Here is a 7,886-nt window from a genome sequence, read left to right as displayed (position 1 = left end):
CTCATCTTGAACATTGAATTGACTTGGATGTTGGAGAGTTAACCAGGAAGATCCACCATGTGGCCATCACGGAGATCAACACCTTGGTTCAAGACATTCAATTCATCAACTTCATCCATTTCTGATTGATGAACGAAACAATATGATTTATAACTTTCGAGTTTAAACATGATTTTCACACTAAAATTTATTGTTCAATTCATATTTGTATAAATCTATCCAAATATAAATCACTTTCACATTCAATTTACTTTTGTCATATTCAATTCACTCCAAATTAATTTTCATTTGTTTGAAGAATTGTTGAATTTGTCAAATGAAAAGGTTGAGTACTAATATGAATAAGACAAACTTAACAAAACAAATTAAATTGAATTAAAAAATTTAATTAAAGCAATGTTCCAAAATAATTAAATATTAAATAATAAGATGGAGAAGTTGTCACAACATAGTAATAATGAGAAATAATTAATTAAAGCAATGAGAAATAAAAGCTTCACGTAGGTAAAGAGTAAATACATTCTAAATCCTCCACTCATTGAGAAAAGAAATCGTCGACAGCAGGGTTCGAACCTGCGCGGGCGAAGCCCAATAGATTTCAAGTCTATCTCCTTACCACTCGGACATATCGACGTTGATGCTTAATTATTTAGAATCACCTTTATATTCATTACTCTTTAATTTATTATGACTAGATTTTGAACATCATAGAGTGAATCAAAGTTGGGATTCTTTGTTTATCTGCCGTATATACTAAAACAAATACCTGCACCTAAATTAATTGCATTTCATTTTAACATTAATTAATCACTAATACTTTATCATGCTACATTTATGAATAGTAAAATGAATTTTACATTATTTAAATTATATACAATATTCGCTAAAAAAAGAATATGTTCTATTGTAAAATATTTTTACTTTATCAACTAACAAATCACATTTTTATTTTTAAAATATTGATATGATGTAGTTGAATGTTAAAATTGTATTGGATGATACAGTAAGACTATTTTACATCGATAATATACTATCTTTAATCTCAAAAAAGTATATATAATATCAAATTAATAAAATACATGATATTAAATAAAATGATTTTGGAATAAAAGAATTTTCAAGAAAGATGAGAGAAGAAGAAAAGAGAAAAAAGGGAATTAAGAGAAAATTGTATGAAAAACTGTAGCTTTTTTTTCTTAAACTATTCAAGTCATGCCTATTTATAGGCGATAAATACCCTGATCCAAAATTTATAACTTAAACCCAAAACATATAAGTCATATTTTGGCTTAGACATAATAGTTAAATGTTGTATTCGATTCTGTCGAATATAGCTGACTCTTACTACTTCGAATGACTACTTCGACACAGTTGAATACTAGTTTTTCACAAAACATTGAATTACAACTTCTAACACACCACCCAATTCATGTTTTTGAGATTTCTCATCTCAATGATTTTCTTCAACAAGTCGAACCTGACTTTCTTTAGGGGTTTGGTGAGTATATTAGCTAGTTGTCATTCTGTCTTGCAATGCTCAAGTTCAAGTTTTCCGTTGTTAACTTGATCCTAAAGATGAAACGGCAGTGCCTCAAACATTTTCACCAAAGATGAAGGATCTAGGGAAGTTCACAATCGCCTGTACCATTGGTGGAGTAAAGATCCACACACTTTATGTGATTTAGGGTCTAGTATCAATGTCATGCCACTGAATAAGTTTAAAGAATTGAAATTGGGAGAGAGCATACCGAGTAATATGACTCTCACTTTAGCTGACTCACCTGTTACTCATCCACTTGGTATCATACAAGAAGTGTTAGTACATGTCGATGGTTTAGTTTTTCTTGAATATTTTGTGGTGATTAATATGAAAGGTGATTCAGGAGGGTCAGTTATTCTCAGATGCCCATTCTTGGCAACCGAAAAGGCTTTGATAGATGTGGAAACCAGTGAACTTGTCTTGAAGTTCAACAAGGAAAGTGTGGTGTTTAAGGTGTATGAATGGCCACCTTATGTGGATTACCTAGAGACATGATACCAATTGGAAAAAAAATCCAACAAGGATGACAAAGGGAAGAAGGAAAGTGAAGTGTCTGGTGTGATAGTATCCCTTGTGCCTGACATGCCTTAGGCATGGGCGTCAAGCTAATGACGAAAAAAAAGCGTTGGATGGGAGGCAACCCATCAGTTATAACCAGTTTTTATTTTTGCAGAATTTACATTATGTTATTCGTGAAATTCAATAAAGAGAATTAACCACTCGAGCATGCATTTCCATTATAATCTATGTTGTCTTTAATGAACAAGTTTGTAGTTGTTATTTCTTTCACATTTATAACTTTGCAACTTTAGTCGGGGACAAATGAACCAAGAGGAAACTTGATCATTAGGAAAGCAACTTACAACTTGAAGGCAAAGGATGTAAAAGGAATCAAGGTAATTGTACTCAACCTTTAGATACCTCAACTGTGATATATTGGATCGAACTCTAGATATGGTCAAAGGGTATCTTCTTGGTTCTGAAATCCAACAGGATCATTAGCATGTCGTTGAAGTCTATTCACATGTTATGGTAGAAGTATGCTAGGATTTTTAGCATGTCGAATTTGGCCTATTTGTTATGTCCAATTATTTAAGTTAGCTTGTTCTCTAAGTTAGCTTGTGTAATGGGCTTGTGTGTAAAATCCCATTAGTTTAGTGTGTTAGTTTTCTTATAAATAACATACTAGTCTCTCATCATTAAATAACGCAAATCCTAATTATAGTGAGGGAGATTATTTGCTACTCTGTAACACTTGTAATCTTGTTCACAATAGAAATTAAAGAATAACATTTTATAACCAATTTCATTGTGTTTTTCTTACTTCCCTCTTTTCTACTATTGTTGGTTTCTTGCCGATCAAGGAAATGATTATATTTTGTTATTCCGACATCGTTTTTCATAACAAATTATTACGGTGAGCGTGGAAAATATGTCGTCAACAAAATATGCGATTGAAAAGTTCACCAGTGAAAGATTTCGGTCTGTGGCGCTTGAAGATGAAAGCCTTACTGGCTTAGCAGGGTTGTTTAGAAGCATTGAAGGTAGCCGAAGCCATGGACGTTACGTTAATGGAAAAAGAAAAAAACGACTATGGTAGAAAAAACCCACAACCCCATATTATTGAGCCTTGATGATAAGGTTCTTCGAAAGGTTTCGAAGGAGACGACGGCGTCGAGGTTATGGGTGAAACTCGAAAGTTCGTACATGACCAAATCGTTGGTGAATCACCTCTACCTAAAGAAAGCTCTGTATTCTTTCAAGATGAGTGAAGACAAAGTTCTAGATGAGCAGTTGGATATGTTCAACTAGTTGATTCTTGATCTTGAAAATATCAATGTCAAGATCGAGGATGAAGATCGTTGTTGTTGTATGCTTTACCCATATCACATGCTCACTTTAAAGAAACTATCTTGTATGGAAGAGAGTCTTTGACCTTTGAAGAAGTTCAATCAAAATTGTATTCTAAGGATTTTAATGAACAAAATAAGCACAAGCCATCTTTGACTGGTGAAGCTCTGTCGGTTAAGGCAAAATTCACAAAGAGAGATGGCAAGTTTGACAAGAAGAAGGGTAAAAGTCAGCAGAAGTCTTATAGTTGTGATGCACTCGGTATTTGATGTTATCACTGTAAGAAGAAGGGTCATACAATAAAAGTTTGCCCTGAACGCCTGAAAGATCATGGAGGTAGGAATAATGGAAATGGATCAATTGTTCAAGATGATTTCGACTCGTCTAATGTTCTTATGGTTTCAAGCGACGACTCAAGTAAAAAGTGGATTATGGATTCAGGTTTCACTTGGCACATGACTCCAAACAAAGACTTGCTCGAGGAACTATGTGATCAAGATATGGATCTGTATTGATTGGAAGCAATAAAGCTTGCAAGATTGCAGGTGTTGGATCTGTGAGAATTATCATACCCCAAAATTCTCCCTACCCTTCACATCGATCATATAGGTCATTAACCCCAACCATTTGCATATGATCCTCATCCATTCATTTCATTGAATAAGCATGGTTCAATCTGATTTACAAGTTGTGTCGGTTGAATTCATCAATCCATTGCATGTTGTCATTACAGTCATCATTTCATCATCGTGTCAATAATTGTCCCAATTAATTCTAACTTCATGATGATTTCAACTTCAAATTAATTTTTGAAGTTTGGATTGATTTTCGAGGTTAGATTTGATTTGTGGAATTTTGAGGGATCTTTGAGTTTTTGATTAGTTTTAGAAGTCATGGCATCATTTTAAGATTAAGTTTTCAATCCCGATTTAATTTTAGCATTGCAATCAATTCTTATTTTTAGAAATCTTCTTTCTTTTGTGGGCCATTTTTTTGGATTTAGAATTAATCCCATTAATCCATATTTCATTTTAATCCAATTTCAAAAACCAAATCCATATTTCATTTTTATCAAATTTCAAAAACCAAATCCATATTTCATCACATATCCATTTTTTAAATCCAATATCCATATTTCAAATCCAAGTTTTTTTCATTTTTCACCCATACCCATTTTTTAAATCCAATTTCAAAAACAAAATTACAATTCATCCCATATCCATTTTTAAAATCCAATTATCCATTTTTCATTAAACCATAATTCATTATCCCAAAAAATTTCCATTTTAAGTTTAATTAGTAATATCAATAATATTTTATATATTCTAATAAGTTGCAGGTTGTAGGAGAAAAATGGAAATGTAAGCTAGCTACAAAGGCTACCACAATAGGCCAAAACATGGAAGTACAAAAGTGCATTAAACGAGCCATAAGCTTCAAACAGTGAAACAAACGCCACTAGCTGCAATAATTGAGAACGTGAGCAAAACTCCACACCAGGAAATTATACCAGCTGCTACGAAAGCTACTAACACGTGAGTGTAAGACCCCAATTTTGACCCTAAGATCCCTCATGCAATCTCATCATATGCATTAGCATTGGGATCATACCTTGGCATTCTCCTTACCCCTCTTTCATTGGGTTTGTTTTGGGAGAGATCACCAAGCACTATGTGATTGTATCATACTTGTATATTATCATTTTACTAACCAAAATACCAAAAATATGTCTTTGCATTTGCCTAACTCTTTTGTAGGTAATGCATGATCACCATTGATCTATCAAGTTCACATATAGGGTTTAAGACCCTCATTGCTAAGAGAATAACCAAGGAATGATCCACAATGGCTCTAAGCATCATATATGAGTCCTAATAATCTCTACATGTTATTTTGGTCAAGCATTCTTCAAGAGTTTAAAGTTGGTTTGCCTTGGAAACCCTAGTTCATCTAGGTATCCTGAGTAACTTCTTCAACAAGTTTCTTCACCAATTGATCAATTTTTTCAAGGGGAACTTCAAATTTCATCATCCTATGCATATATGATCTACCATGAGCCTAAAAAGGCAAGAGAATTGCAAGTTAGCAAGTTGGTTGATGGTGGTTGGCCAGATGGATTCATCTGATCAAAACTGGGTCTCCCTAGACCCTATCTCCTACAATTTTCATCATATGAAAATGATTACAAGATAAAAGTCACTCTAAATGACATTCCAAACAACTTTAATGTTGAGGTCTAGAGCTAATGTTTCTTGTAAATTCATTTTCTAGGTTGAAACATTATAGGTCATTTTGTCTAAACCCTAATTTGAAAGTCAAACTCCCAAGGCCATAACTTGCTCAATTTGTATGAGATGAAATATTTCCAAGTTTCATAATCAAATTCAAGATGTCTACTTCAACTTTCATGTTTGGAGTGAGAGCTAAATCAACTTTTATGAGCATGTGATATGAGGATACATTATAGGTCATTTTGGACCAATGCCATTGAACAAGTGATTTTCCTCAACTTCAAAAATGCATAACTCACTCATCCTAAATCTAAATGATGTCAAATTAGTGACCATTTTGAAGGTTTATGAAAGAGATAAAACTTTTATGAAGACATTTTTCTCATTTAGAGCTCACATAAAAAGTTAGGCAAGGTGGAATAATTGAACATGTGACTTGACACTTAGAAAATATTTTGACATGTTGAAATTTCCAAACTTACACCTCAAAATTCACCATGATACAAGTTCCAAATATAAAAGTGTTCAATATAAGAGTTGTTCCTCTTGATCTAAGCTTTCCAAAGAGTCCTAATTCACTCATTTTGGACAAAGTTTGATGGGTCTGCGCATGACTTAAACATGCCTGTAACAGTTGGCAAGATTCATGCTTCAAATGTTCAAATAACTTTGCCTTGCCATCCAAACTTCATGCAGACCTCATTTCAGTTGATTGTGGACCTAATCGAATTGCTTCATAGGCCTGCACACGCCCATGCAAGCATGTGCATTGCATTGCCAATTTTGAAGAATTTTTCAAGTGTGTAAATAACACTTCTCATTGCTATAAATAGAGGTCCTATGCCTCAGTTCAAAGGACCTTGCGCGCCAGCTTTGCCCCCAACCATTCAAACCCTCTCAATTCAAAGGAAAACCTGAGAAATTTCAATTGAAATTTGAGTTTGAATCTCACTGTTTGGAGATTCAAAAACTCCAGGGTCCAAAGCTTTGCATTACTCTTAACTTACTTCCACAAGCTTCATAAGCAAGATCAAGCACGAATTGAAGCAAGAGAGGTCCATTTCTGCACAACATTGAAGGTATTTTTCCAGATTTTTCTTCTCTTCGATTCTCTCTCAATTCTCATCAATTCTCTTGGATCCTTAGTTGTCTGAAGTCCTACCAATGTAGACAAGAAGATTGAGTTGCTTTGAGGTCAAATCGAAGCAACTTAGTTGACACACCTCAAAATTCAACTCCACGTATCTCTCTATATATTTGGAGTTAGTTAAAATTGAGGTGATATTCGTGATCTACACCATTTCTTCTTTAAGATCGTGTCCTCTTTTTTCATTTATGATGTGGTGATGATTAAACTAGTTCGGCCAGGGTCATCGGAGAAGATGACCGGCCTTTGGCTCTGGCGATGCGCTGGAAGTGTTCAGAGCCATTAGATGAGTTCAAAATGTTTTAATCAGGAGCATACATTGTGATTACCCAGCGTGTGATCAGTTGACTCAAGCGCATCATAGAACGCGCACTCTCCATCACTTGATCTGCCATCTCAATTAATGAGGGAGATCAAGTGGTCCACGTTTTTTTGGTTATCTGATTTTTATTTTTATTCCTTTGATTTTCATTAATTCATATTAATTTTAATATTGATCCAAAAAATATGAGAGGTTCACCAAAAAAATTTAAATAAAATCCTCTTTCATTTTCTGAATTAAAATTATTTTTTGGATCATTATTAATATTTTTCATGATTTAATTGATTTTGTGATTATTTTTAATTGTTTAAAAATACTTTTAAGTTTCCAAAAATTCTGAAATTTTTCCTCCAAGGTCCTTTGACCTTGTTTGACCAATGATAAATCTCATGGCTATTTTTTTGGTGTTTTGATGAGGTTTTAGGAAATTGACCAATCATATTTAATTTAATGCATTATTTTTAATATTTTTAATTGTTTAAATGTCAAATTAATTGTGTTGAGCCATTTTAATTGCCTTTGTGAGTTTGACTTGTGTTGTTGGGCCTTGGTCAAGGTTGATTTGATTTTGCTAGGTTAAGATCATTGGATTTAGGGAATTGATGGAATGTACATTCCATCTCCCAAAATGAATGAATGATCTTGACTTGGTAAAAGTCCTCCTTTGTCCAATTTGAGTTTGATCCATTTCCCCTCCTAAAATGTACATTCCATCTCCCAAAATGAATTTATTCTCACTTTTGAGATACTAAAGTGTGAGTTTCATTATCCTTATTAAAGGTGTAAATCCAAGAA

The 7,886-nt window shown here is 33.5% G+C and overlaps 1 non-coding gene across 1 annotated transcript; it reads right to left on the bottom strand.

The window, feature by feature from the left end:
- Positions 1–552: 552 nt before the first annotated feature.
- Positions 553–633, bottom strand: TRNAS-UGA (transfer RNA serine (anticodon UGA)). Its single transcript has one exon. It is a non-coding gene; the product is annotated as a tRNA-Ser (tRNA).
- Positions 634–7,886: the final 7,253 nt, after the last annotated feature.

The sequence above is a fragment of the Lathyrus oleraceus genome, chromosome 5 (assembly GCF_024323335.1).
Source record: "Lathyrus oleraceus cultivar Zhongwan6 chromosome 5, CAAS_Psat_ZW6_1.0, whole genome shotgun sequence".
Classification (NCBI taxonomy): Eukaryota; Viridiplantae; Streptophyta; class Magnoliopsida; order Fabales; family Fabaceae; genus Lathyrus; species Lathyrus oleraceus.
The sequence above is the reverse complement of the archived record's forward strand: the minus strand, read 5'-3'. Positions and strand labels throughout refer to the sequence as shown.